The sequence below is a fragment of the Mustela nivalis genome (assembly GCF_964662115.1).
Source record: "Mustela nivalis genome assembly, chromosome: 18".
NCBI classification, from domain to species: Eukaryota; Metazoa; Chordata; class Mammalia; order Carnivora; family Mustelidae; genus Mustela; species Mustela nivalis.
In genome coordinates, this window is record NC_139037.1 from 37,794,989 (window position 1) to 37,821,976 (window position 26,988).

At 49.4% G+C, this 26,988-nt stretch overlaps 1 protein-coding gene and 1 long non-coding RNA gene across 14 annotated transcripts in view; one reads left to right on the forward strand and one right to left on the reverse strand.

Annotated features, from left to right (window-relative positions):
- Window positions 1-1,204: 1,204 nt before the first annotated feature.
- On the reverse strand, window positions 1,205-8,384 carry LOC309853385. 2 transcript variants are annotated; one of them, XR_014305639.1, is made up of 3 exons: window positions 8,310-8,384; window positions 4,912-5,178; window positions 1,205-3,545 (listed from the first exon to the last, which is right to left on the reverse strand). It is a non-coding gene; the product is annotated as an uncharacterized lncRNA (long non-coding RNA). The 2 variants fall into 2 exon arrangements; XR_014305640.1 differs by lacking the exon at window positions 8,310-8,384 and adding an exon at window positions 6,838-6,908.
- Window positions 7,636-26,988, forward strand: part of ZNF536 (zinc finger protein 536) — a 423,689-nt gene continuing 404,336 nt past the window's right edge. For 2 of the 12 annotated variants that reach the window (XM_082711302.1, XM_082711297.1), the window contains exon 1: window positions 7,636-7,868. The gene's annotated coding sequence lies outside the window, so the exon portion shown is untranslated. Of the gene's footprint in view, window positions 7,869-8,520; window positions 8,625-10,852; window positions 10,961-11,094; window positions 11,609-11,629; window positions 12,026-26,988 lie in introns of those variants that run through there. The other 10 variants (XM_082711298.1, XM_082711299.1, XM_082711304.1 and 7 more) reach the window with 8 other exon arrangements.

Genomic DNA, 26,988 nt, shown 5'->3' on the forward strand with positions numbered 1-26,988 from the left:
GCTTTGACCAAGAGAAGACTCTGTGCATGTCACTGGTGATTTCTGTGGAGTGTGGGACTAGAGAAAGGACTGAACCAGGAGGTTCCAAAAATGAATAGTGTGGACTGGACTGTTTTCCAAAATGGGAATTATAGATTAGAAAGCCAACTAGATCAGGAACTCAGCACAAAGAAGGCAGAGCCCAGAACTAAGAGGAACTGACCCATAGCCCTAGGAAACGATGAGAAGGACAAATGCTTAAAAGAGTTCACAGGATTATGCCTGTGTTTCTCATTGTCCCTGAAGCCATTGGAAGTCCCCTTCAGTCCCACTGCTGCCACCAAATCTGTTAAAAAATGAATTCGGCTGAGTATTAAAGATCTTATTGGCTTTTTAAATGATGAATGAGTCAGGTGGCATCCCATCCAGGACACGGAAAGGAGCTCAGAAGAACTCAACAAAATGAGAGACTTTTATAGGCAGAAGGAAGGAGAGACAATAAAATAGTAGATTAACTCTTCTTTCTTTGGGGGACAGAGGCAGATTACCTCACTAGTCCTGCCAGGAAATTCTAGATTGACTGGTTTAAGATTTATTCTTGGGGGAAGTTGAAACTGCAATTAGGTTAAGCATTAAGCTTGGTTTTCTTCTGTGGAACTTTGCACACGTGACTCCATTTTGGGCCTGTTCTCTCTTTCTCTCTCTCTCTCTCTTTCTTTTAGAGATGGGGGGCAGAAAGAGAATAAGAGAGAGAATCTTAACCAGGCTCCAAACTCAGCATGGAGCCAGACACGGGGGTTAGTCCCACAACCCTGAGATTATGACCTGAGCCAAAATCAGGAGTCAGATGTTTAACCACATGAACCACCCAGGTGCCCCAAGACTGCTGCCTCTTTTTTTAAAACAGAGGCTCGAGAACAAAAGCAAGACACAGAACTGCTTATAGAGAATGATTCAAAATTTGTTAACAAGAAAAAAAAAAAGAAAGAAAATGATATGTAAAGAAAAATGCTTGGAAGGAAATACACAAAAATCTAACAGGGTGACATTAAGGGGGGTATAATAATTTTCTTTGTATTTTTCCATGTTGCTAATTATTCTTTAATGTGAATCAAGATTTACTTTCTATAAGAGAATATAACATTGATTCTTAAAAGTTGCAATTAGTTTCTAGAGCTGACAACACATTTTAAGTAGGGATGTTCATATATTCATTCATTCATGAACTCACTCAATTAGTCAACAAAGTTTTTTAAAAAGTACCTGATACATAGTATGAGTTACTTAAGTATTAGAACAAAATTCTTGATTAGTTCCAGCAAAACTCTCTTATACCCCATACTGTGCCAGGGGCTAGACTAGGCCTGAGGTCTAGCAATGGAGGAGGCTTGATGTTTGTCTTCTGGATGCTCCTAGCTTGGGGTGGGGAGGGGGGATCCCACAAGCAGAGTCTTAGATGGCACACCTTAAGTGGGCTGCTATAACCTTGGGAGGTCCACGGATTGGGACTCTCAGAGTTGGAGGAGGGCTGGATAAGCTGAATGGATGTAACTATGTCTCACGTGCTTACCAAAATGAATTAATTTGTCCCCAGTCACTAGTGTGGCTTCATATTTGCCTGCCTATAACCCTAGATGCCATCCCCCCAATTTCGACTCTGCTAGTTGACTTCCCACGCACAGACTGCAGGATGCCCTGGAAGATTCTAGAACCATGGGTGTCAGTGCAGATACAGTCTGCCAGAGATTCTCCCAGGGATTTAAGCGTGCCGCCCGTGAACTACTGACATTGTCCCCAAATGGCATGATCTGATTCAGCTTGGTCTCTTGGAGCCTGGCACTTTCAACATACATTTGACACTTAGCACATTCCCCTCCTCCCATCTTCCTTCTCGGATTCCCCAAGATCCTTAAGACTTAACTTTTAACCTAGACCTTTGATGGAATCAGGTTTTAAAATACAATGTCTATAGTGATGTTATTTCCCAGGCCAACCTCCTAGCCCCCCCGGCTCGCTGCTCAGTCTGACTTCCACGGTTTGTGTCCTGGGCAGACCCAAGGGAAGCTCACTCAGAATTCTGAAGGTTGGCTAGAATCAAGGGAATTTTTTTTTTTTTTTTTTTTTTTTTGCCTTAACTTGGTCATTCTCATTTGTTCCCCAGTTGTTTCCTTGCAGATGGTGATAAACCTCAGTATTCCCCAGGGAAGCCCTGGGGAATCATTCTTGTCAATTCTGTCTGACTTATATGGACCAGTCCCCATCCAGGATCCAAAAAGTAACTATACAATATTCTGGACAACTACATTTTCCCAACATTTGGCCCCTTTTGTTTCTAGTGGCAAACAAGGTAATATTAGGTCTTTTGGGAACTTTGAAGAAGTCGGGACCAAGTCACGGCTGTGTGTTGTATGGTGAATATATGTATAACCTGAATGAGAATAATAAAGGCATTGAGGACATCTTATGAAAATTAGCTCTTGCCTTCCCACTGGTAGTTTTATTTCATAACCTGATATTTTGTTTTAATTTGCAGTCTTAAAAGTCCCCCAAATTTAGGGATTATGGGCTATCTAACTGATAGCTCTCCTGTGCAGGTAAACACAGCACAAGCCACATTCAGGCCAGGAAGTCCACTAGCTTAATGGATCCCTACTCCTGTAAACCTCACTCAACGTGACCATAACTGTTGCAGATAGAAGCAAGGCCCAAAGCTGACGCTCAGTGTTTGCCCAGTATATTCCAGCTCGGCAGTCTTGCAAAGGAGCTAGAATGCAGAGTTGTTAACTGTATTTGACAGCGCTCAGCAGATTTTCTTGGCTTTTGACTAATTTATACAAAGATACCACGAAGTCATCCAGGTTGATCTTACTTTAAACTATATGACTGAGGTAGGAAAATTGCAATTATTAATAAATTACCATTCATTTGTTCTTTCAGAATATGACCAGTCACTTGACAAAAGATGGCTATGGAGAGGCCTCGAATAACTATCTGTCCCAATGCAGTAAATCAGATTTAAGTCACCAAAATTCTATTTACAAACATGGGGTGGCGTGGGGAGACAGAGCTATTATGCAAAGCAAGGCACACCTGTAGCTTTAAGAGAATTCCAGCAAGTTCGCTGGCTGCTTTCTTGCTGGGAAGAGCATCAGCACCCCTGCTTTTGCCAGCCCTTCTCCCCCGCCCCACACACCTTACTTCGGCCTTGCTTATGAGTTTTATGATCCCTGGTCCAGGTATTCCTTGTTTTTGTTAGGTATTGAGTGTATCAGGCCTCATTCTGTGGCAAATGACAGAAAACCCAAAACATAGGGAATTCAGGTAACAACAGGAATTTTCCAGGTCACAGAAAGGAAAGCTGCCGGGAAGGGGCTGGTTACAGGTGTGGCTGGATGCAGGGCTTAACACAAGCAGGCTCATTTCTCCATTTCCGCTCTGCTTTCTGCTGTGTGGGCATCATCCCCAGCCCTCCTTGGTGGCCTCTGCCAGTTCTCGTCTCTGCGCTCCTGGCGTGAGCCTGGGGACCGGACCACAGCTGTCCCGCTACTCAACCACTCCACTGGTGTCTATTTACAAAGAAAATACAAACTTCACTGTGATCGGACCAGCTTAGGTAACATTTCTATTCCCGAACCAATTACAGTGTTCAGAGAGCAAGGATGCACTAATTTGGCTGGGACCTGCAGCAGGAGCCCCACCCTGATGTCTTCGGGCTTAGGGAGCAAAGGCAGGCTCTCCTGCTAGGATAAGGGTTTGATCTGCGAGGACAAACAGATGTTGCCATGTGGACTTCCTCCCTCTGTTGAAAGACCAGAAGAGGTGTAAGATTTGGGGGGCTGGGTGCAGAACAGGACCCCAGGTCTTTAAAAGAATGCTTTTAAGGGGATGCTGGAGGAGGTGAAGACAGCCCGGCTGGCTTCTCTATGGCCAAGGACCAATAGTTCATGGCAGAATGGCCATGTATTTCAGATTCTTCTCCATTTCTCTTTTTTCGGGAGGGCACACCTCTGAACCCACTTTCCCTGGAGTCTTTGAAGGCTCATTCACCCTGAGGTGTCCACTGCTGAGAAGGCTGCTCTGTCTCCTCCAGGAGAGAGATGCCTGACCTCAGCAGTGGAGAAAACTGGTTAGGGAGGGGAAGGAAACCTCATGGTTGAACCCCCGGCAGGCTTTCCCCCGGAGTTAAGAAAAGCTCGTGCTGGGTGGTGATGACCTTCTGAGCCACTTGAAATTGAGAAGCAGGGACTCTCCGTGAGAATCCAGATGGGGGCCATGAAAGTGTCCAAACCAACTTCCCACTGAACAGATGGTCCTCTACATATCTCTTAGTATCTTCCTTCTGCTTGAAGAGGGTGGATCTGAAGGAGGCTATTCCCAATCTCCCAGAGCCACTGACGCTCTGTGATCATAGGACTTTACACATCATTGGAGGGTATCTTTATAAGGTGGGGAAACTGAGGTCTGGGGCCAGAGGACTTGGTTCTGGTCTACCCCTCCACTCCCGAGCCCAAGCAGGCCCACTGGATGCTTTTGCCTATGCTTCAGTCTTTGGGTTGCAGGCAATGGCCATGCCAATGGCTAGTTTTTTAACCTATTGATATCACAAGAAAAGTTACGAGGAAGAGAATAGCATGGGGGGGGGGAGTAATATAGAAACAAACCAAAACAAGTACTGCTGCCACAGGAAACACAATTCTAAAGCAGTAGTTGGGTAATATTTTATGAATCAGTCCCTTTTGATCATTTAAAGACAGAGGTCAGAACCAATCTATTTTGTGGGAGAAGTATTACTTTCAAAGGAGGCAGGCACAGAGGTGCTGATATAATCCAACATGGTAGAGCTTCTAAGGCCCTTGCTTCTGAGCTGGTAGAGGAGTCACCAAAGAACTCAACTTTTATCCATTGACCACCATCCAACTAACTCAGACTCACCCCAATGACTTCCATCCTTTTCAAGAAGGCAGAAAGCAGGTGTCATCTTAGAGAAGAAACGGCAGAGGGGAAAGCCCGGGACAGAGTACCCTGGGGGAGGGGAGGAGTGGCTGTCCAGCGAGAGGGCTGTGAGGATTGGTGATTGCAGAACTCCTGGGTGCAGGGTGGAGCCCTGGGGGGGCGGGGGGAGGTGTCTCTGCTTGAACTCAGCCACGGGGGTCCAGTCCTGGCCAGGCCAGTCCCTGACACTGAGAAGTACTCCAGAGTCTGAGAAGAAGGAAAGGGAGTCAATGAGGAGAAGCCTTCCGGGCAGCTCCGGAGCTAGAGGATAAGGGTAGAGAGGCACAGAAATTCTGGAGAAGGGGGAAAGGATCAAAGAGCCACAGGCTGCGGAAGTGGCCATTAACCTCTATGAAGGAACTCCTCTGCTTTAGGTAGGCGTCAGGTTTCGGTCTCCGCAAGATTCCAAGCCTTTGGTCAGTGGCCAGCGCCCCTTGCATCTCACCTTGACTCCCACCCCCAAGGAGCTCTGTTGCCCAGGAAGGTTTGCATCACCCCAAGGCAGCCAGCACGAGTCCTCGGGGAACGCAGAGCGCACGGGCGCCGACAGGGGGCGCCGGCGAACCCCCCGCTGGAATCCTCCGCCGGGCTCAGGCCATGGGGCGCGGCCTCCAGGTGCTGGGCGGTCGTTGCCGGGTCGGCTCAGGGCAGCTGAGCCGCACAAAATCTCTGCGGCCTCGAGCTGCGGGCGGTGCGCACCAGCCGAGGTCCCCCACGTTGCCTGGAGCGCGGCCCTCCTGAGAAGCACGGCCTTGGAAGGCCGCGGGCACCTCGGGCCTGGAAGATGCGCCCTGGCCAGGAGGCCAGCCCTCGGGCCCAAACCCATGGGCATTGCCACGTGCCCGAGGACAGTGCCAGGACCCCAGGCTCGGCTCCCTCCCTCCCCCGGCCCTTGCAGGGCCGGCGGCTCGAGGGTTAAAAGGCGACTGCCACCCCCATTCTCTTGGGGAGAAAGTGCCTTTTCTCCAAGTCCATATGGCCACTTCCTTTCGACCTGCTCGGCCCTGCTCGCCTCTTTGTCCGAGCTGTCACTTATAAAGAATCACTTGACTTACAATAACAGGTTCAAAAGACGACAGAGTATAATCAGTTGATCCACGAAGAATTGAAATAAAGAACACCCCACTGCTCTGGCTATCATTCCCATAGAGATAGTGATATCATTGATGTGATTGCGATGCTAATTTCTATACAAGAAAAAAAAAAACCCTTGTATTTTGGAATTTGTTCAAAGAGAATTTCAGACACATCGGATTGGAAAATGCGAACTGAATTCCTAAACTTTTGGGGGGTAGGCAGGGTTTTTTTTTTTTTTTTAACACCATTACAAAGATTTCAGTGGACTTTAAGAATCCCATAGAACTAGCTGGTTGGGGGAAACACCGTTTTCTCCCTCCCCAAAATCCTGGGCCGACAGAGACAGACAGATAGATGATAGACAGATAAGGATCGAGAATGCCCTGGGTTTTCAGGACAGAGCCCAAGGGTGCAGGCAGCGGTGACCAGGCCGGGCGTCCACTGAGGTCAGGCCTGGGGAGCCGGATCACAGGCAGCGAGGTGCCAAGTCCAGGTGCCAGGGGCAGCGGGGTCCCGTCTGTACCAGAGCCTCTAGTCCAGCCGCTGCCTGACTGCTCCTCTTAGCGTGGAGTTTTCTGTACCTAACCCCACTCTTTCACTGGTTCTCTGCCACTGCCAGTCTCCTTCCACAGGATGGAGTGGGGGGTGGGCGGGTGGGGGAGTGGGGAGTGGAGAGGCTGTGCCCTGCTTTTTCTTTATCTTTGCTTTTTATGTATTGTGGTGCCCTGGTTTAAAACCCACCAGTCATCTTAGGGGAACTCAGATCAGGCAGGCTAGAACAAGTCTTACCTGAATCAATGTTTTAAGTGTCCCTGTGGCTTGGCGTTTGAATAATCAATCTGTCTCCAACGCTTCTTAATCATGCACAACACAGGCCTTTCTCTCTCACTCTCTCTTTCTCTCTCTCTCCCCCCCTCCCTTCCTCCCTCCCTCTCTCCTCCATTATTTGTCAACTCTTTTGGATCCTGTCTTTCTGCTATTAACATGCCCCAATGTCACATGCAAGTCTTTTCTTTAAAACAAGCTCCTCATTGGTGTATCTGGATACTTCTTTTATTATTATTACTGAATCTTTTTTTCCCATAATGACACCAGGATCATTATATAATCCCATAACAAAGAGGCTTTTGAGGCACCAGCTTTTGTCAACTCTAGGACAGAGAATCCATAATTGCATTATTCAGCTTTTTCCCCCTTCTTTCCCCCTCTTCCTTGCTTCACAGAATCCCAACCTCCAGCATCACTCACATCTCCACCTTGTTACCTCGCCTTACATTATTTACCAAAGCGTATGCCTTGAGGACCAGCATTTGCAAAGTTGCCTTAAAAAAGTTATTTTGTTTGATAATTAAGTCCTGGAGCCCACCGCGTGATGATTATTCTGGACCCATAAGGCAGAGAACCTGCGTGACGTTTTTCTCGAAGTTTAATTACCGTATGCTAATTTCCTTGCCTACTACGTGATTAATTAAAATCATATTTTCATAATCATTTGGCACTAGTATTGTTTTAGAATTATCATGATCTTCTAAATAGTGTCTGTAAATAAAGTCGCCTCTAATGGCAGGCGCGGGAGGCGAGGCTGAGGACCTCTTCGTGTTTGTATCGCGGCGATTGGCAACATAACTGCCTTATTTACATTAAATACGCCACAAGGTTACAGCGCGGATCAACGTCATTTGATCGCTGATGACTCCCTTAAACGCCCGGGCTGTGACTGATTCTCCGCGTCCCGCTGTCCACCGAGATTCACCCGGGAGTTTTTTTTTTTTTTTTTTTCCCCCAGAAAAGAAACAGACTTTAAATAGTTTCAGGAGCAGGTAAGAATTAAGCTTTTTCCTCTCCCCCTTTCCGTCTCTCTCTCCTCTCCCTCTGTGGCAATCTCTCTCTCCCTCTCGGCTGGATAAAAAATTCTTTAGTCAAAGGCAGGAATGCAAAGTAGTGACAAGCGAAGGGGCTGATATATGTCTCAGTAACGAGTCTGACAATCAGAATGTAGCTCTTGGAGAATAGATAGATTTTAATAAGTGTGTTTACATGAGCTCAAGGTCAGAAGCAAGCTGCGCTGTGTTAAATGGTTTCTTAGTTGCTAGACAGAGAGAAAAAATGGACGATCACACACCATTCTTTGTAGATTATTATATCAAGGGTTCAGTCTCTGGCTCATCAAAGCTAAATGCCGCAAGACCTATCTAGTTGCTGTGAATTATGCCAGGGCGACAATGGAGAGCGTTTTTAATGGTACAATGCATTTCACCTACCAGATAGGGGGAGGCCGAGCCGGGGATGGGGATGTCTGCTGGGGCTGGGTGATGAGTATCAATGAACGGGGCGATTCTGAAAAGAGGCAGATGAAAATCGAGCCCGCCCTGCCCCGGCTGGGCTGGGAACAGTTCACAGGGCTCTGCCGAGTGGGCGAGCGAGGCGCGCGAGCAGGGCGCCCGTCCCCCCTCAGCCCCGGAAAATGATCAAGTCAATCATGTGGACATGTTTCATTATTCATTGAACACAATCTTTTACAACGCTCCGTTTACGTGCCCGAGTTTGCTCCCGACGCCCGCGTTTCAATGTTTAAGGTAAGGAAAACAAAGGTGGGGGGGATCGCGGGGCGCGGCGCGGTGGGGGTGGGGGCGGGGGGGGCGCGACGGGTGGGGGGGGGCCGGCGTCCGGGAGGTGGCAAAGTGAGTTTGGACTCTTGGCGTGGCCCCCCCGTCCCCTCCCCCTCCCCATCTCGGCGAGGCCTGCCGCCGGGCTCCTTCTCGCCCCATCGCGATTAAAAAATACGGTCTAATTAAATATCCGTGGCTGTGACGTTGGCGAGAGAAGCTGTCAGCGGGGGGAAAAAAGAGGAAGAAACCGAGAAAGCGGCGGCGGCCGGGCATCGAATGGCGCTAGAGAACTTCGGCGGCGAGCGGGACCCGCGCCTGGGCCGCCGCCTCCCCCGCCCGCGGTCCCGGGACCGTTACTTTGAAAAGGAGTCGCCGGGCCGCGAGCCGCGGGCGCGAGCCGGACCCCGCGCCCAGCTCCGGGCCCAGCCCGCGCCCCCCCAACCCGCGCGCGGCCCGCGCGCCGCTCTCAGGCCCCGGGAAACTTTCAAAAGGGTCTGGGGGGTGGGGGGAGTCGTCTGGAGAGGGGGAGGCTGGAGCCGCGGAAACTTCTGCTCAAGTGACTTTCCCCATTTTCTCTTCTGCCTGAGACTCGGGCGCTCCTCGCTCCCTTTCTCCCTTCGCCGCTCGCTGCGGGATTCCGGCCCCGCCGCCGGGGGGGAGAGAGGCTAATTTGTAATCATTTTTTTTTTCCCCTTAATCAAAGTTAGCTGATGCTTACCGTGTGTCAAACTTGCGGGCGCCAAGGGCCTCTGAGACCTGCCATTTTGTGTTTTCATTGGCCTCCTGTGGCCCGGGAGCCGGGCGAGGCCGAGGCCGGGGGCTCCGCAGGGCCGGGGTGCCAGGGTCCGAACCCGCGACCCTAGAAAAAGGCCTTGATGCCTGCAAGCGCAGGCGGCGTCTGCAGCACCTGCCCCGGCCCAGCCCAGGCCCTGGGGCCAAGCCGGGGGCCAAAGATACAAATAAAGAAAGAAATAAGTAACAGGTTTATGGAGGGAACTGAGCCGGCCAGCCCAGGGCTGGAGAAATGAGGCCAATGGGAGTGAGGGAGTGCAGGAGTGGGGGCTCTGGAAGGCGGAGGAAATGCAGGGCTGGGGGCGTTTGGGAACAGTGCGGTTTGGGGGAACTGATCCACTAGCCCAGATGTATGGCTGGGGGGGAGAATGATCTTTGCTGATAAACCTTTTCTGTTTGCTTCAAGACATTATTTTTTGAAGATCAAGAATTGAGGAAAACAGTCGTAGGCGGGACCGGGATGTATTTTAGGCAAAAAAAAAAAAAGGGGGGGGGGAGCTTTTCTTTGATGATGAGTAGGAAAGTGTCCAGATCTCGACGCGCCCATCTGTTGCAGTTTTGCAAATAATTTAAAATATAGATATCCCTATATAGATGGGTGTACGTGAAGCGGAAGGTGGAAACGCAGGCGCCGGAGAAGTTAGAAAGAAAGAAAAGGGGATGCGGGGCAGAGAGAGATCTGTCCCCACCCCCTCTCTTCTTAACTCTTCTGAGGAAACTCCAGCAGGGCTTTCTTTGGGGACAGGTGGAAAGTTGCCCCCCCCCTCACTTCGGTATTGTGAGCGTTCCTACTGTCCGCCTCTTGGCGAACGTGGACACAGCCCCCGATCATTTGGGGGGTTGGGTAGGGGCGGCGGGGCAGTGGCGAGGAGCAGGGGGCCGAGGAGGGGCAGGGCGGGGTCCCAGCCCCGCGCGCCGGTCGCAGCCGCGGCTGGGTTTTGTTTGCCGGATATTGTTATGTCTAACGAGTGCCTCACAGGAGACGTGATTTGTCAGCCGCCTTCGTTTTCACTTTAGCAGAAAATACGGCGGCTGCGCGGCGTCCTGGCCTGCGGGGCTGGGCGCCGGGTGCGTGCGGGGGCGCGGGTGGGGGCGCCGGTGCGCGCGCGGGTGGGAGCGGGCGGCCGGCCGGGCACCGGCCAGGGGCAGTGGACCGGGCGGGGTGAGTGCGCGCGCGGTGCCGGCCTCCCGCTCCTCCTGCGCCTTCTCCCGGCAGTCGCCGCCGCCGCCGCCGTGCAGTTTAGCAGAAATCCGACAGGGGCCGCGTTTGCTGAGCGCATCCGGCCGCCGGGCAGCCCGAGCGGGTCGCCGGGCCCGGCTGGCCGGTGTAGACGCGAGGAGGGGGTCGGGCGGGGGTGGTGGGGGGAGCGGGCAGGCGGGGAGGGGCACGGGAAGCGAGCTTGGCCTGAGCGCTCGCTGCCCCCTGGTCTCCGGTGTCCCGGGTGTCTCCGGCGAGTTGGGCAGCCCCTGGAGCCCTGGCCTTGGCGCCCCCGCCCCCAGCCAGGGCTTAGGTGAACTTGGGGTGGGGTGAGCGTGCGTGCGTGCGTGTGTGGGTATGGGGGGGTGCAGGCTGGGAACGCACTGTTTTCTTTCCCCGTTTGATATTAGCAACTGGGTTTTTACTTTAAGACCGGCTTTGCTCACTGCTGGGGTTGGGAGGGGGCGATCTTTTCCCATCACTCACATCTTTGTTCATTGTTCACTGAGTGGAAGGCAGGCGACTTAAAGAGACGAAAGAGAGGAAAAACGGGGGGAGGGAGGGAAAGAGGAAAAAGAGGGAGAGCAAGAAGAGGGAAGGACGAGAGGCGTGGGGAAAAGCGCCCCCGCCCTCGCCCGGGTCGGGCTGGACGGTGAAACTGTAAACCCGCGCACGGAGGGTCGCCGGGAAAGTGGACATTACCGCTTTAATTAACTTCGAGATGCTCCGGCGGCGGGACCTGGCGTAGCCGTGACGCGCCCGCATAAATCTGCCCGGCCCGGGGCTGCTCCGAGAACTCGTACAGTAGCCGCGTCAGATCCAGAGCGCGCCTCCCAGTCCGGAGCCCATTTGCATAATTGGATCTTTTTTTTTTTTTTCCCCCTCCTTCTTCCTCCCTGAAACTTGTTTGAAAACCCAAGTGAACACCGCGACGACCTGCACGCTCCAAAGCGAGTGCCAAGTAAGTGCCCTGCCGTGGCCTCGGCGCGCCCCGGGGTTAGCGCGCAAAGCCGGCCAGTGAGGTGCCCGGAGCCGCGCGCTGCCGGCGGGCCTGGGCTTCGGGAGGCTCGCCGGCGGGAGGACTGACTGCGGCCGCGGGCTCCGGGGCTCCCGGCTGGCAGCTCGCAGAACTTTTTCTTCTCTGTCTCCCGACTTCTCGGGCCAGGTGAGATGTTTGGGCCACGCATGTACCTGTAGCGAGACTCCGGAGGCGACCTCTGGGGCGCGGCGGAGTTGGGCATCTCGGGTCCCGGGCTAGTAGTCGGTCCCCGCCGCCGCCGTGGAGGGCAGAGCTGCGAGCGAGCGAGCGAGCGGGGCCGGCTGCTCTTCGCGCCGCGGATGCAGCTCGTTCGCCAAATGCCTCCCCCATTATTCTAAGGTTTGTGATTCTGGCTATGTGTATGTGTCTCTGTGTGTATGTGATCGGCTGTGCTTTAAAAAGAAAAGCAGCCAAAACAAGAGCAGGAAGGGCTTCTCCCTTCGTTTGCCTCCCCATCTCCCCAGCATCGTTTATTTCTGCTGCTCAGAGGAGAGAGTGCAGAGCTTTCCTGCTAGACAGGGTCACCGAGAGATTGACAGTTCTGTTGGAAATGCCATAAATGCTAGAGCCAAAATGGAGCTGCGTTAATAAAATACCAACCCTTGCCTGTCGAGGAAAGTGGTTTTATAGTATTTTAAATTTTATGAAAAATACATAATATATTATTAGTATTATTTACAGTGTTCAGAACCTGGGGGAAAGTCTAATAGCTGGGGAGAAAACTGTAACCCTAGTTCCTGTTTGCCTAGGAACTTGCTGGGGGCTGGGCCCACCACCCTGCCTGGAAGGGGTAGGGACTCAGCTTGCAGCCTGGGGAGTCACAGGGGGGCGCCCCTGGCAGCCCTCTGGCCTCTGCTTGAGGAGAGCCTAGGGCTTCTGGCTGAAGGCTGCTTTAGTTATGATGTCATTCTGATAGCAGAGTGCAAATGTCTCCTGATTCCACCATTAACCGCCTGGCTGATTTGCTTGGTAATGATAGCACTGACGTCCAGCGCCTTGACAAATACAGGCCTGCAGAGCCCTAGGAATTAACTTTTCCCCCCACTGAGGAGGGAGCGAGCTGCCAGAAGTCTCACCACTGGGCCCCTGCCTTTGAACTTTGTCCTGTCTCAGTCCAGACACTGACATGGACGATGGGCCCCTGGACCGAGAGACCCCTGTTGTCCTATAGTTTGGAAAACTTTTAGAAGGGTTTCATTTCTGGAACTCCTCTCATCTGGCAAAACTTGAGTCCAGTTGTCTGGACTTGAGTCCAGGATCTGATGGATGGTGGGGACCCCAGGTAGCTCTGGGGCCACTGCATGGAAGAGGGGATTGTGACATCTGCTTCTTACCTTCAGTCCCTTAACTGTGACTCGATGTTAATATCACTGCAAGTAAACCGGATTTAGTGTGGATTTTTAAATAGTGTACAATGATTTAAGATTTCTTTTGATTTACTGTTCAAATGAAATTTGCATAAATGTGATGAAAATGAACTTAACATCTGGGCATATGAAAAAAGGTTAGTACCTCATATGTCATCTGCAGAGAAAGTCTCTAAAATGCTTTCACCCTAAACTGGGTTCAGGGAGACAGTTCCTGGAGACATAAATGCTAATTATGGAAAACCTGGAGAAAGCGCTTTCGATAAATTTGCATTCTCTTGGACCACTGCTCTGAAAACCCATCTTGTTCTGTGCCTGGAGTGCTTCACTTCTGAGCAGGCTTGAGATCCTCACCACTCAGCAAGTTAACTGCTGGCTGGGGCTATCTTCACGGAAGACTTGGGGCAGGCAGGGAGCGACAGTCACACTGCTCTGATCTGGGCCGAGCCGGAGGCCAGTAACTCCTATGATGGGAGGGGACAGGGAGGTGGCCGGATGTGCAGCCCTACTAACCAGAGTTACCCTTTGGGTCCAAAAGGCAATGCTGAGATGTAGAACCACGGCCTGCTGAGCCCCGAAAAGCTGAGCGATTAGGCTGTCTGCCCTGCCTTAGGTAACTAAAGAAATTTCCATCAGTGCAGACCTATAAAATCCACAAGCCCATTCAAATGAACTCTGAACTCCATCGTACTTTTTTGAGCAAGACAAGCTTATCTGAAGAAGCATAAGGAAATCAGAGTTAAACAGCTTTCCCCAGACGTGGCTGCCTTTTGCTCAAAAGTTGGCTATGAATGGCACAGGTGTTTTTAAAGTGCCTTGAATGGAGGGAAAGAAAGACAGCAGTGATGCACATGAGAATATAGATGAACTTTTTTTTTTTTTTTTTTAAAGAAGAGGATCATAAAAGAAGAAAGCAAATAGATTTATTTTTCCAGTTTGAATGAGGACAATTATAGCTTTTTAACATCTTTGGATTTAGTGTTTTTAATAAGCCTTTTAAGTAAGCTGAAATATCAGCTTGCATTTTGTCTTCAGCATTATTTAAAGTGAGACTTGACGCAAGTTTAACAAGAGAAGTGAGCTTTGTCCAGGTCAACTTTTGTCCGTGCTGAGGACAAAAGTCCCAGAACATTTCCTCCATAACCTAGAGCAGGTGATGGCTTAGCCCTGCTTTTTCCTGTCTCTGGGGAGGCCTTAGATTTGGGCTGGAGGGACACTTGTGGTCAGGTGGCCTTCTCAGGCTGTGCAGTTCAGATTGTGAGGTCTGAAAGCAAGGCACAAGTTCACTGGCATTGGAGAGACTCTATTCTGCTAATAAGGACTCATGAGCAGGGGGCTTTCCCTGTGAAACCACACCTGCCCTTCACACTGGCATGCTCCTTCCAGGATGCACCGTGGCATGACTTTGGAGAAACAGGGAAAGAAGCAGTCCCAGGGCAAGTCAGGGGGGTGGTGGTGGGCAGGCTCTGCCTGGCTTGTGGGGCTCACTGTGTGTTCTCACTGGTTGAGCAGTACCTGGTTGGGAGTTGTTGGGAGAGAGGCCTTTTGTCAAGGAGACTCAGGTCTAGACTGTCTGGGCCACCTTGGAAGAACTGAATGTCCTCAGAGGGGTAAGGAGCCGAGCTAAGCTCGGGGGTCCTACGTGCAGGCAGGTCGAGGTCTTCCATCGTGGTGATGCTGGTGTGTGTACGTGTGTGTGTGTGTGCATACTTGTGTGTGCTTGCACATGTGATTCTATGTGTGTGTATGGGTTGGGCAGGGTGCTGCCTGCTTCAGTCACCTACACCAGGATGGTCTCCTTCTTGCCCACAACTGTACCACTCAGGGCCTATTAGTGAGTTTGTGAGTGTATGTGTGCAGCAGAGGGAAACATAGGTGCTCGGGATACAGATCCTGGGCAAGGCAGGCCACTTTGTCTAGATTCCTCACCTAACCCATTTTTTTCCCCATATGAGGGCAGACATAGATGGACGTCATCTCAGGAAGGTGGACTACTAACCAGCCGCCCAGCTGGGTCTCTGCAGTGCCTGGGGGCTGGCACGGGAGGCCTTCCCGCATAGTTTATGCCATCCACGGGCTTCTGTTGACTTTCTGCAATGGACCTTCATTGTGCAGAGATCAGCGCTGGTCTTAGCTGGGTCGGCTGGCTGCTTGAGGATCCCTACCACCCACTTTGACTTTTCCAAAATCATTGTAGGTCTTTGGTCTTTTTCTTATACTGGAGTTTTGCAACAGCAAAGGACATACAAACTACATTCCTAGTTTCCGGGTCAGGTTTATCTGCCTAAAAAGAGACAAGATTCAGAGTAAGGCCTTGGGTGGAGTTCACTAGACTAACCCGAGCATTGATTTCTGAGACCAGGGCTTCTCCGCAGTGGCCCTGTGGGCATTACCCACTTGTGGGAGTCTGTCCTGTGCATTGTTAGGGTGCTTAGATGCCAGAAGCACCTTCCAGTTGTGACCATGAGACATTTCCCCAGACATTTCCATGTGTCCCCTGGGGGGAGATGAGGCTCCTTTCCTAGGACTTCCACATGCCAGGCCTTGTCCTGGCCATCCCCAGGAGCATGGGGAGATTTTACACTCAGCACAGGCTGGTGGGAGACAGAAATACCCCCATACCCTGAGATAGCAGGAAGTTGGGCCCTGCCTCAAACGGGGACAGACCTAGGGGACCCAAGAAAAAGGAGGACTGGCGTAGTGGAATAATCATGAGTGGACGGTGTCTGGAGCGAATGTGTGGGGCTCCACTCTGTTTTTACATAGGCTATACCCTGAACCTGGCCCTGGGGGTGAGAATTTTGGTTCTGGGTCTTCTGACTGCCATATGCAAACCAAGAAGTGGAAAGGTCTTGGTCTCAGGGTTGAGGCTGGGCATCCTGGCAGGATGAGGATAGTGGGTTTTTGTTTTTTTGAACATTTACTATGAGGTAGGCATGGGTTTTAAGGACTTTCCTCATTTAGTCCTTGCACTCTCTCAATGAGAGCTGGTACTGTGTTTGTCCGCAGTCTCAGGAAGGGAACCTCAGGCAGGGAGGGGGGTGGGCAGTGGCTCTAGGAACGGACAGGATTCAGCCCTCCACTGCGGCTGAGCTTTTCCCCTTCCTGGAGGCGTGCTCCTGGCCAGACCCCTGAGGTTTCCTCACTGCCCCCAAGAAGCTTGTTCGATGCCTTTTGACACCAGACTAGGGGGCTTTACGGGCAGGTAGAGAAGGTTCTGGCTGGCCAAAACAAGGCTTCTTTCTTCCAGGGGTGGGGCCCTCCAGGTAGGCAGCGGCAGGAACACCACGAAGCTGCTTTGAGGGCATTAAGAGATGCCGGAAGGAGAACCAGTTTGTAGGGTTTTCACCCCTCTTCTAACCTACCCGTTCTTACTCTCTGGCTTCACAATGAGAAAATTAAGTGCCATTTTGACACGGGAAAAATGATCACCGTAGGCTTGCACTGACATTAACCTGCAAGTTTTCTATCAATGCATTATAGCTTTGATTACCTGAGCTGTGTTTAGTGGGGTCTTTCATTACCGAGGTAGGCTTGGCTCTTGCTTCTCTCTCTCCCTGCTGGTCCTCCAGCACCGGAGCCTGGTCTGCCAGCTCCCCCTGGCTTCACTCTACCTTTTCCATCCATCGGGGACCATCAGCCTCCTTCGTGATTTTTTTTTTTTTTTTTTTTAGCTTTTTGTTGTTTTGTTATCTAATTACACATGCACAAGAACTCCTAACTCAGGGTGAAGTAAGCTCTGTTTCGATTGTAAAAGCCAACCCATAGAGTGCCTCAAATCGAGATTAATCCCAGAAATGCCCATTCAGCCCTAATCATAATGATGTTCTCACTTGCACATCTGAGGTTCCCACGTAATTCCTACAGATTTGGATGAGATTTGGACTCGTGGAAGGGCTCGGTTGTCGGGCCTTAGGGGGTTTTCTGTAGGTCAGTAAACATTGATGCTTACTGTATTCTGTCGTTTCTGGGCACCTGAGGAGGGAGGGTCTGGGGCCCGTCCACGTACTTGTGCCAAGGGCCAGAGCGTCAGCACCTGTGATGGTGGCCCGTGGTCAGGCCTTGCCTCCTGCCTTCTGCACCTTGGGCCCATTATCGTCTTGAGTTCTCTTAACAGCCCAGTGAAGGGCATCGCTCAGCAGTTTGGGCAGACTGGGAACTGTGACACTTGTTGAAGCCACCAGTCTTCACCAAGGCCAACAGAGGATTAGAAGCCAGCAGGATCAGCCTGGGAGACGGGGCTGTGCCCCTGGCCTGCGTCCTGCCTCCACATACAGCTCTCGGCATGAACAATGGCAAAATCATCCTTTTCTGGGCCTATTCAACTGGTCTTTCACATGGAAGTTCAAAATGTACCCTCAGACCTGCGACTTGGAGAACACACGTATTGTTGTAAATTCGTTTTCAAGAGGAAGAAAATATTTGGAAACTGTATCAGCTAAACTATCAGCTACAGAGAAGCAAACAGATCCCAGAACGTGTTCATATTGTATATAAATTTTAATCTCTTCGAATAGCTCCATGATTTAATTTTACCTTTCAAAATATCTAAAAACATTTCTTCCTGGATAGAGAAAAAAGTGGCACACAGATTTTTTTTTTGTTTTGTTTTTGTTCCTTAAGATAAAAAAATCTAATTCTCTTTTAAATTCTATTAAAGTCAAGTCAGGCAAAGCCTTCCAAATTATTACAGAAAGGCTGTCATTTCTGTGAAGCCCATTGAAGGGGGTGGGACATCTTATTGAAATTACAGCTAAAGCGCTTTAATTATTTTGCTTCCTCGGCCAGGGCTCCCAGTTTGGGGGTTGTAATCTGCGGATGCCAAGTGGCTATTTCAGCAGCCTTGAATCTGTACGGAGCGGAGAGCATCTCACTGATGAAACATGGCTGAACGTGCTAATTACACTCCGTACAGGCTTCTCGCAGCAGCCGAGAAACTTTATGCACGAGCGTTCCCCCTCACCCCCCAGAGAAGGTCAGCGCCGGTGGGCGGCAACCCAGCTCAGAGAGCCGGAGAGGAGTTCAAAAGGTGGAAAAGTGTAGTGTGGGAACTCGGGGAGGAAGCAAAGCCACCACATGCTGCCGACATGAAAGGATTTAATCTGCACAGCCCGAAACCTCCTCTGATGGTGGAGGGCCGCCTCCGGGCCGGTCCTTGAGGCCAGTCCTCTCCCTGAGCCCTGCCCAGCCACTCCGGACTTGGACCTGGAGCTCCCGAGTCCTCAGAAGCCACAGGCGGGCCTTGAGCTCCCACGGACTTCAGATGCTCCATTTCTTAAGCAAAACGCCAGACATTCTGTCTGCAGTTTTTTTTTTCTGAGATCACTGACTTGACAACTTAATATCTGTTTTCTGTGTGTTTTTTGTTTTGTTTTGTTTCAACCCCCCCCCTTTCTTTTCAGCTGTGTCACCCTCTGCACACATATTCTGGAAGTATGTTGGGAGAGCTTTTGTTAAAGTTTGCTGGTGGGGGGGGTGGTGTACGGGAATTTAGTTCCATTTAAATTTCTCATCCAGCCTATTCTGGAAGCAAAAGAAATAACAGACAAGATGATGCAAACATTCCCATCATCGGCATATGTGTTGATTAAGGCTGTAGGGTAGCCAGGGCCTCTGCACCGACTGCTGCCACCCCAAGGAAGATACAGTGGTTTTCTTAAGTGCGTGACTTAAACGATGGACTCATCCAGGGGCTGGTCATCTGATAGGCATTTCCCGTGACAATGCTTCTGTGACGTAAGAAGTGGTGATCCGGCATGTCTTTGGGGGGAAGCGTATGCTGTGCCTGTTGGTATGTTTACTCTGTGGTGATGGCTGTCTGGTGAGGTCAAGTAATATATTCCAGATATCAGAGTAGGTACCATTTTCCCAAGCCTTCCCAGAAGACCTGGCCGCATTTTGACATAGGGCCCTTTCCATACGAGCTACTTGAACCTCACGTTTCCTCCTCATGTCTCCATCTCCAGCAGCTGACAGGAGCTAGACCTGTGTGTGTGTGTGAGATGTTCTTTTTTTTTTCCCCTCAGGCCCTGCTTGCCCTGCACTGCTCCGGTGAAAAGTACCAGGCCCATGTGTGGGCCTTGGGGACAACAGGGGGTTTGCTGTTAAGAAAACTTTTGCATGATAATATTGCCGAGATAGAAATCATGTAATTTTTGTGTGTGATCTCCAAATACCACCTTCAATAAAGTAATTTGCTCATTGATCTAAAGAATGAGTGGTTTCCAGCTGCTTCGTTCCTCAGGACAGACTTTCGAGTTGGGCTTTGCCTCTGTGACTCACTTCAGGTTGAGGCTGGCCTCCCATGGAGGTCATTGTGAAAGGGGCCAGGTGGCCTGAGGAGGCTGGGGGGTAGGGATGCTTATTTCTCTAGGACTCAGAGGACTGAGCAGAATCGAATGCAAAATTCTAATATGGTAGTTAGTGCTGGCTCACCACCATCATCTTGAAGGCAGGCAAATCGAATCATTGCTGGACTGGGGAGTCAAGGGCACCCTCCTTTTGTTAATCTCTATCATCGGCCAACCGTTAACCCTTAGATTAACTCAAGGAAACTTCGTGTGTTTTCCCACTTGCTTCTGAAGGAGGCGAGCCTAAAGAGGGAATTCTTTATGTGCATTTTTATTTGCTAATTAGATGTTTTTGGAAGAGTTGCATAGTGCATGCATTGCTTGGTGTATCAATATCTATAGGTTAGTGTTTTTTGCATGATGTAATTTTTAGAGATGCTCCCATCCTCGTTCCATGATGAAGATGTTTAGTTCATGGAACTGGAAACATCAAGTCTGTAAATGAGGAAGAGCTGGAAAGCATTTTTGTGTTTGTTTTGTTTTTAAGCCGTGTGACAAAGTGCTACAGGGCTTAGAGCCAGTCAGATGGGGCCAGGTTTGCCTCCCACTCCTCCACCTGTGAGCTCCCTGTGAGCAGGACATTTCTGTCCTTAAACCTCAGTTTTCACATCAGTAGCATTGGACTACTTCTTCCCCCCTAATTGAGTCATCAGGATTAAAAGAAGAAATGATTAAGTAATGAGTCCCGAGAGCAGCTCTTCAACAAATGGCCAGCTACTCTTCATGCTTGTTTTATACATTTTGTTAAAAATTTTAGAAAGGGAAACCCCACCAGAAACTGTGGGCATCAGTCATTTGCATAGCCTGGCGCAGAAGTGTCTTTCCCTCCTTTGTTTCCCTGGCTGGCCTTTGGAGTTATTTACCCAGGGATCAATAAGTATCAGCTGATTGATTTCCTATATGTTTCAGAAGATGCATTTTAAAGGGTCAGTTGAGTTCATGGAGGGGGAAGGGGGTGGGAGTGGGGTTTAAGTCTTCACTAAACAAACATGCTCACTCCAATCCATGAAACGTTAGCACCATGTTTCCAGGCTGCACACACACGTGCACACACACACACGTACACACACACACATGTACACACACACACGCATACACATGCATACACACGTCTGCATGCACACCTTTATGGGCACACAAAAGCAACCCTACAGGTTCCTGGGATCTTGGTGGGAATGTAATGGACGTTGCTTTTCATTCTTGCCCTGGACCAAAGCCAAAGACCCCAAGGAGGGATTGCCATTCATTCATTCATTCATTCATTCATTTGTTCGTTCATTCATTCTTTTAAAAAATATGTATTAAGTGCATTCTGTGTCTTAGGCACGTTGGGCGCGGTGAACAAGAACAGAATCACTTTGGAGCTGTTGTATCAAGACAAAAGTGATAGTGAAGGCAGTGTTGATGGTTTCTAAGGTGCCGGGTTCCAGGGTAAACACAAACACAGACACATACACACACACGGGCACACAGGTATGTGTGTATGTGTGTGTTAGAGACTCAGCTGATTTGCGTCCAGGCATACAATCACATGCTGATTTCAAGGGACCCTCATACTTAAGCATGAACGATAAAATTGCATTGAACTTGTGGCCGTTGCATACAAGATGGGTCACCCACAAGAGAGGTGGGGAGTTGAACGCAGCTCCTTTACATGTTCCCTCTGGCGAAAAGGTGGAGTTTGTGTTGGCTTGCCCTCACTAGAAGAGATCCCAAAACTGTGACAAAAGGAAAATGCCAGCCATCCTTAGAAAGTGAAGAATACCCTAGTGATGTGATATTAAAAGGCAAAATCCCATCTTTCTGGGGGAAATCTGAAACCAAGATCAGATCCTATAAATAAACTGCTAGCATTTATCGAGTGCTTATTACATAGGTGGCCTTGGCCTTAAAATACAAGGTATCATTTAATTTATTCCTTCCAACCTCCTTTGCCATGGGATGGAGACAGTGGGGCCTGGCCTATGCATGGGGGTACACTTGTCCAGTGTCGTGCAATTGGTTGATGGTGACGCTGTGTTCTCTGAATGGCCCTTGGGCCTGTGATATGTGGGCCACTTCTACCCTTTGGACTGGGACTCTTGGTGCCTGGCCTGAACCTCCTCTTGAGATGGGATTTTCAGGAAGAGATACAGCAGTTGGAAAATCAAGTCTTACGAGACCAACAGACTTGTTTTAGTTGCAAAGGTTCTACCATACTCATTCCTTGGTCCCTGATAGGTGAGACTTGTTCTGATCATTTCTGAGCATAGGAATCATGTCTTCTCGAGGTGAAGGAGTAGATGGTGGGAGCAAAAAGCCCCCGGGGGGCTGATTTCCTGTCACCCTTGCTTCTTCATGTCACTCAGCAGTGTCACCAAGCTCTGTGGTTGATTCTCTCAGACTCATTCATCCTACAGACATTCAGCTCCCCTCCACCCCCCAGCTAGGTACTGGGGGCCTGGCATCCATACTTCGTGACTTGAGAGAGACACAAGTATATTTCCTATTTCAACTGTCACCACGAAGACTCTGCAGGAAGAGGACAGGAAGGGGGCTCCTTTTCAACTAGATGGCTGGCAGTGTTTTTGAAGGACCAAGGGAAAGAAGGAGCCAGTAAAGAAAAGGGTAGAGCAAATGTCCAGGCAGAGGGGACAGCAGGTGCAATGCCCCTAAATTTAGAAGGATCTGGGTGGCTTGAGGAGAATAAAGAAGCCCAGGGTAGCTGGAACCGGGTGTGTATTGCTCCCCAGAGAATGGCGCAGTCTTCTTTCTTATTTTTTTTTAAGATTTTATTTATTTATTTGACAGAGATCACAAGTAGGCAGAGAGGCAGAGAGAGAAGGGGAAGCAGGCTCCCCGCTGAGCTGAGAGCCCTATGTAGGGCTCAGTCCCAGGACCCTGAGATCATGACCTGAGCCAAAGGCAGAGGCTTAACCCACTGAGCCACCAGGCGCCCCAGTCTTCCTTCTTTGTACGGGAGGAAGTCTCCCACTTGGGCTGATCTTCCTCCTGGGGGCAGTCCACTGGCTTCTGTGGCCTCTTCTGCCATCCAAAGCTGATATCTTCCTTCTAGGTGGTCTCCCTCTGTGGCCGTCTACCTATTCTTCTTCCTATGTGAACACTCATTCATTCATTCTATATATATCCGCTGAGCAGCTGCGCTATGCCGGGCACATAGAACAGCTAGAAAATAAAGTTAGCTGCAAAGATAAAGAATTATACCACACTCCCACCTTCTAGTTTCCGTTGAGATTTGCAAGTGGTTCTTTGGTTCCTGGCTGCAGCTCTGCTCCCTCTCCCCGACCTCATCCTTTGGGGTGTCCCCCGACTAGACAGTTCTCTTGTGCTTAGTTTGGTTATACCTGTTCACACTTCATGCACTCCGAGGAGGGAGGGCGCATTGGAGTTTGGCAACAGCAGCTCCAAGTTCCTGTTTCCTTGCGTGGCTGTGGGAGTTTGAAGCATTTCCTTCCATCCTCTCTCATCCGGTTTAAGGAGTATGGTACCTCCGCCAGGTGGCGGGAGGTGTGCGGAGCACTTAGTGCAGGGGTGAGGAGGACGCACCCCCGAGCGGGCCTCCTGCCCACGCAGGGACACCTTGACTTTGTATTTGATTCAGGTGTCCCGCTGTGTGAGGAAGTTCTCACCCCCCAAGCCCTTGCTGCGGGTCCGGAACATCTTCCCCTTCCAGGGAAGCTGGTTACTTGCTTCTGTCACCTGTAGGTCCAAAGAAGACGTTTGCCATTGAACTGGAAAGTACGCATTTACATCTCAAGCCTGGCCCTCTTGATTCTTTATTTCTGTGATTACAACAGCAACTTTGAATGTAATTTAATTGAAAATTTTGGTGGAAAATGAAGTGTGGCTCTTTGGATACTGAAATTTTTTTCCCTTTCATCATTTGGTTTTAAATGATTAAGTAAATTTCATTAAATAACAGTAAACATTCCAAATGGTCTTGCATACATATCGTATTTCACATCATTGTAACTTCGATGTAAAATATTAAAATGTAAATGACTCAGGAGAAAAATTATGGAAACAAATGTGTGACTTTTATTACACTTTCAGAAAAGTTGCTTAAATATTTGCCCTTCCTTAACCAAAAATCTATCATGAATTAAGAGAACAAGTATTTATGGACACTACAAAAAAATAATCCTGTAGAATAGAGGAACAGAACTTGGTAAACAGTGTTTCCCCTAATTTTACCTGTTCAATTCTAAATACATGTTGGCAGTTGTCCACTCGTCAATTTGATTATTGTCAAGTAAGCTATGTAAGTGTGACTATAATTATTTTAATTTCTAAGCCTTAGTTGGAATGATATTTTTAACCAAGTATATAAATATAGATCTACATTTATATATTTTATGAAATAGGAACCAACAATTTTTTCTTTTCCTCTTAAGAAATATTTCAGTCTATAGTAAAAATTGTCTGAGAAGCATTTGGTATTTTATTTTAGTCTCTATCACGACTTTCCATGTGATTGTTCTATATTAATCTTGAAAAGTGACATGAGATTCTTTTTCCATAATAAATAGAAAATAATGTAATAATAACAAATGATAACGCTAATGGGAAAAATTATATTTTTCTCCAACTAAGAGAAGAGTGCCAACAATAGGTAGGATAAAATAAAATCAATATTTTGACAGTGCTCTATTATGTCTGGCTCATTAGTTTGGAGAAAACTTCTCTCTTCAATCCTAAATCACAAATTGTCAACAAATAGTAGTTTTAACATCTACTCTCATTCCAGCTCAGTTAATGCTTCACAAGTTATTTTTGGAGGAAAATGATTTTTGATTCTGCAGATGTATAGAGATCGCATTGTGTAGGTTTTTGTTTTAGGGAACAATGAAAAAGTTTTGCCATGCAATTTGTATTCAAGGGACTGTTTGTGGCAAATTCCGGTTGAGCACAATATTATATGGTTTTTCATGTACAGGAATGTATACGGGTGCATATCCGTATATGAATGTGTATGCATATGTGTGTATATATATATATACTTATCCTGTTTTATTACACACGCAGACACACACGCACACACACACACTCTTAATGGCCGTGTTCATTCATGTCTATTAATTTCACAGGAAGTTTCGCTGAGCTTCCTCTTCTAGGAGAATTTCGAGTTTCTGATCTCGGAGTACCGATTGTCAGTTGATTCAGGTCAATGTTGACACTTAGGCAGGCTCCTACTGACTGGGGTCACGTGAGAGAAGGGATTGATCTGCCTTAGACCCGGGATTGCCAATTTCCCATTGGAACGGTCCTTTTCTACCTAACCCATCCTTCATTACCCTGCCTTCTCCATACAGGATCTCAGACGGCTCTGTCCCCCGCTCCCCAGGTTCTGTGCTGTTACAGTAATGCAGAATTACAGCTCGCATTTGTGCAAAAAAGTGTGTGTTTCACCGCTGCCTGTCCTCCCTTGTTTTGCAGAGATCACAAAAGCCTGGGATTCAGAATAGCAGATAATAACATACAGTGCATATTATTGATGCTGCTTTAATTGTCTTATTGACAACTCACTTGAACTTGGAGAAGCATGCTAATATTTATCATCCTGTGAACTCATGTGCATTTTCTTGACTAAAGCCATAATTACAGAAGAATTTCAAAACCCGATGTCTCTCTGCAGCTGCCTCACCTTTCCTCTGTTTGGACAAAGGCTTCTAGGCTGCTGCATCATGGGAGAGCCTCAGCCTGCTCTCTTGGCCTGGTGCCCCTTGCAGTGTCCTCTGGACGCTTCTCCCTCTAGGGGTGATCTGGCTAGTTAACGTCTTGACCAGCACCTGGCCGTGGAATGGGGCCAAGCTGTGACCTGCTTGAGCAAAGAGGGCAGTGCCATGCCGGCCCTGGGCTACCCAGAGGTTTTGTTGGTTTGGAGAGACAGGTGTTTCTTTCCTTTCGGGAAACGCCAGTGGGGGACATTCGAAAGATTTAGAATAGGCTGAAGCTAGGGTTGAGGCCACTGTGAGGCCCAGGAGGCAAAAATCCATTTGAGGAAGCTTTCGATAAGCTCAGGTGGATGAATGGAGCCATCGTGGTCCAAGTGTGTCCACTTTGCTGTCCCATCTCCCACTCTGCTGCTCCTGGTCCCCCTCTTGCCCAATAGGAGTCTGAATAAGTCCCTCTTCTGCCCTAGTACCTTTTGTCAGTTCCTTGGATGTAGCTATCCTAGGACCCTCTGGTGCCCATTCCTCTCTGGGACTCTCTGGTCCCCATCCGTCCCTAGGAGCTGCTGATCCCCAGACCTCCCTGGGACCTGCTGGTACCCATGCCTCCCTGGGCCTCTGGTCCCCATCCCTCCCTGAGACCCACTGGTCCCCATCCCTCCCTGGTGTCTTCTGCTCACTCCATGGGTCTTACTCAGAAGCTGCCTCTTTAGAGAGGCCTTTCCTGGCCTCTGTCCTTCTCTGCCCTGTCCCCATCACCTCCCATCTCATTGCCCTATTTTATTTCTTCCCTGGGATTTGTTTTTGTTGGTTTCATCGACTGTTAGCCTGTGTGCCTGTTTGCCCCCTCCACGAGGACTACACTCCCTGACGCCAGGACTCTTGTAGTCTTCTTGAGGACTCTTCTGCTGTCCCCTAGAACAGTGACTTGCAATAGCAGCGAATTGATAATTTTTTTTTTTTTTTTGGAAAGAATGCTACTTTTCCAAAGGCAAATATGGATTTGGGATTTTGCCCTTGACCCTTTGAGAACGGTGTTGTGTCATGCAGTGAACGGTCCCCTGACACGTCCTTTGTTCCTTGTTGGAGACAGAAATGCAGCTGTGGCTTTCTCTGGGCAACCAAGAGGTTGCCATGATAGATCAGAGTTCAGAAGGATAGTCGACTCTTTGCGGAAAATACATTAGTGTTATTGCCAGTTTTCTCTCCCCTTGTGGGGGTACGGCTTAATCAAGGTGTTTCTTCTGGACTGAGGTGAGGCCGCAGAGGTCTTCTGTCTCCAGTTATTTCCCTGGCCGGGCTGCCTCGTCCAAGGTTGGCCACGCAGTCTCTGTGCCAGGCCTCTCCCTTGACATCAGTACTTCGGGCACGCAGAAGTCTCCCTGGGTTCTTTGTCACCGCTGAGAGCCAGCTGTGTGGGGCCCTGATTAACACAGATAGAGTTGTTAGTCGCTCTGCGTTGTCGTCTCTGGCAGCACTTGATGGGGGTCCCTGGGCAGAGGAGTCGTGGTGTCTGGAGAAGATGCCGTCTTGACTCCCTGATTGGTGAGGCGCTCATCTGACTGATGAGTGAGGTGGAGTAACCCCACTGTCTTCAACGAGACACTCGAATCACGGAGGATGATTGCAGAAGGGGAGAGAGGACTTTAAACCTATGTTACATCCTGGTGCCCAAGCGACTGCCATCTTGGGGCGCTTGAAAATGCGGGTGCAACTTGAAGAATCTCTTTTCCAAAAGTGTTGGAGTCGCTCATCTTTCTCTCCTCCCCACGAGTCAGCAGCAGCCACAACTTCCAATAGAAAGAGGACTATGGGAGTGAGTGTCCCACGCATCTTGACTTTCACCTGTCCGTCCTAGAAGATCCTTCCACCGTAGAAAATTTCTTCCTTTGATCCATGTTATTTGTTTACTG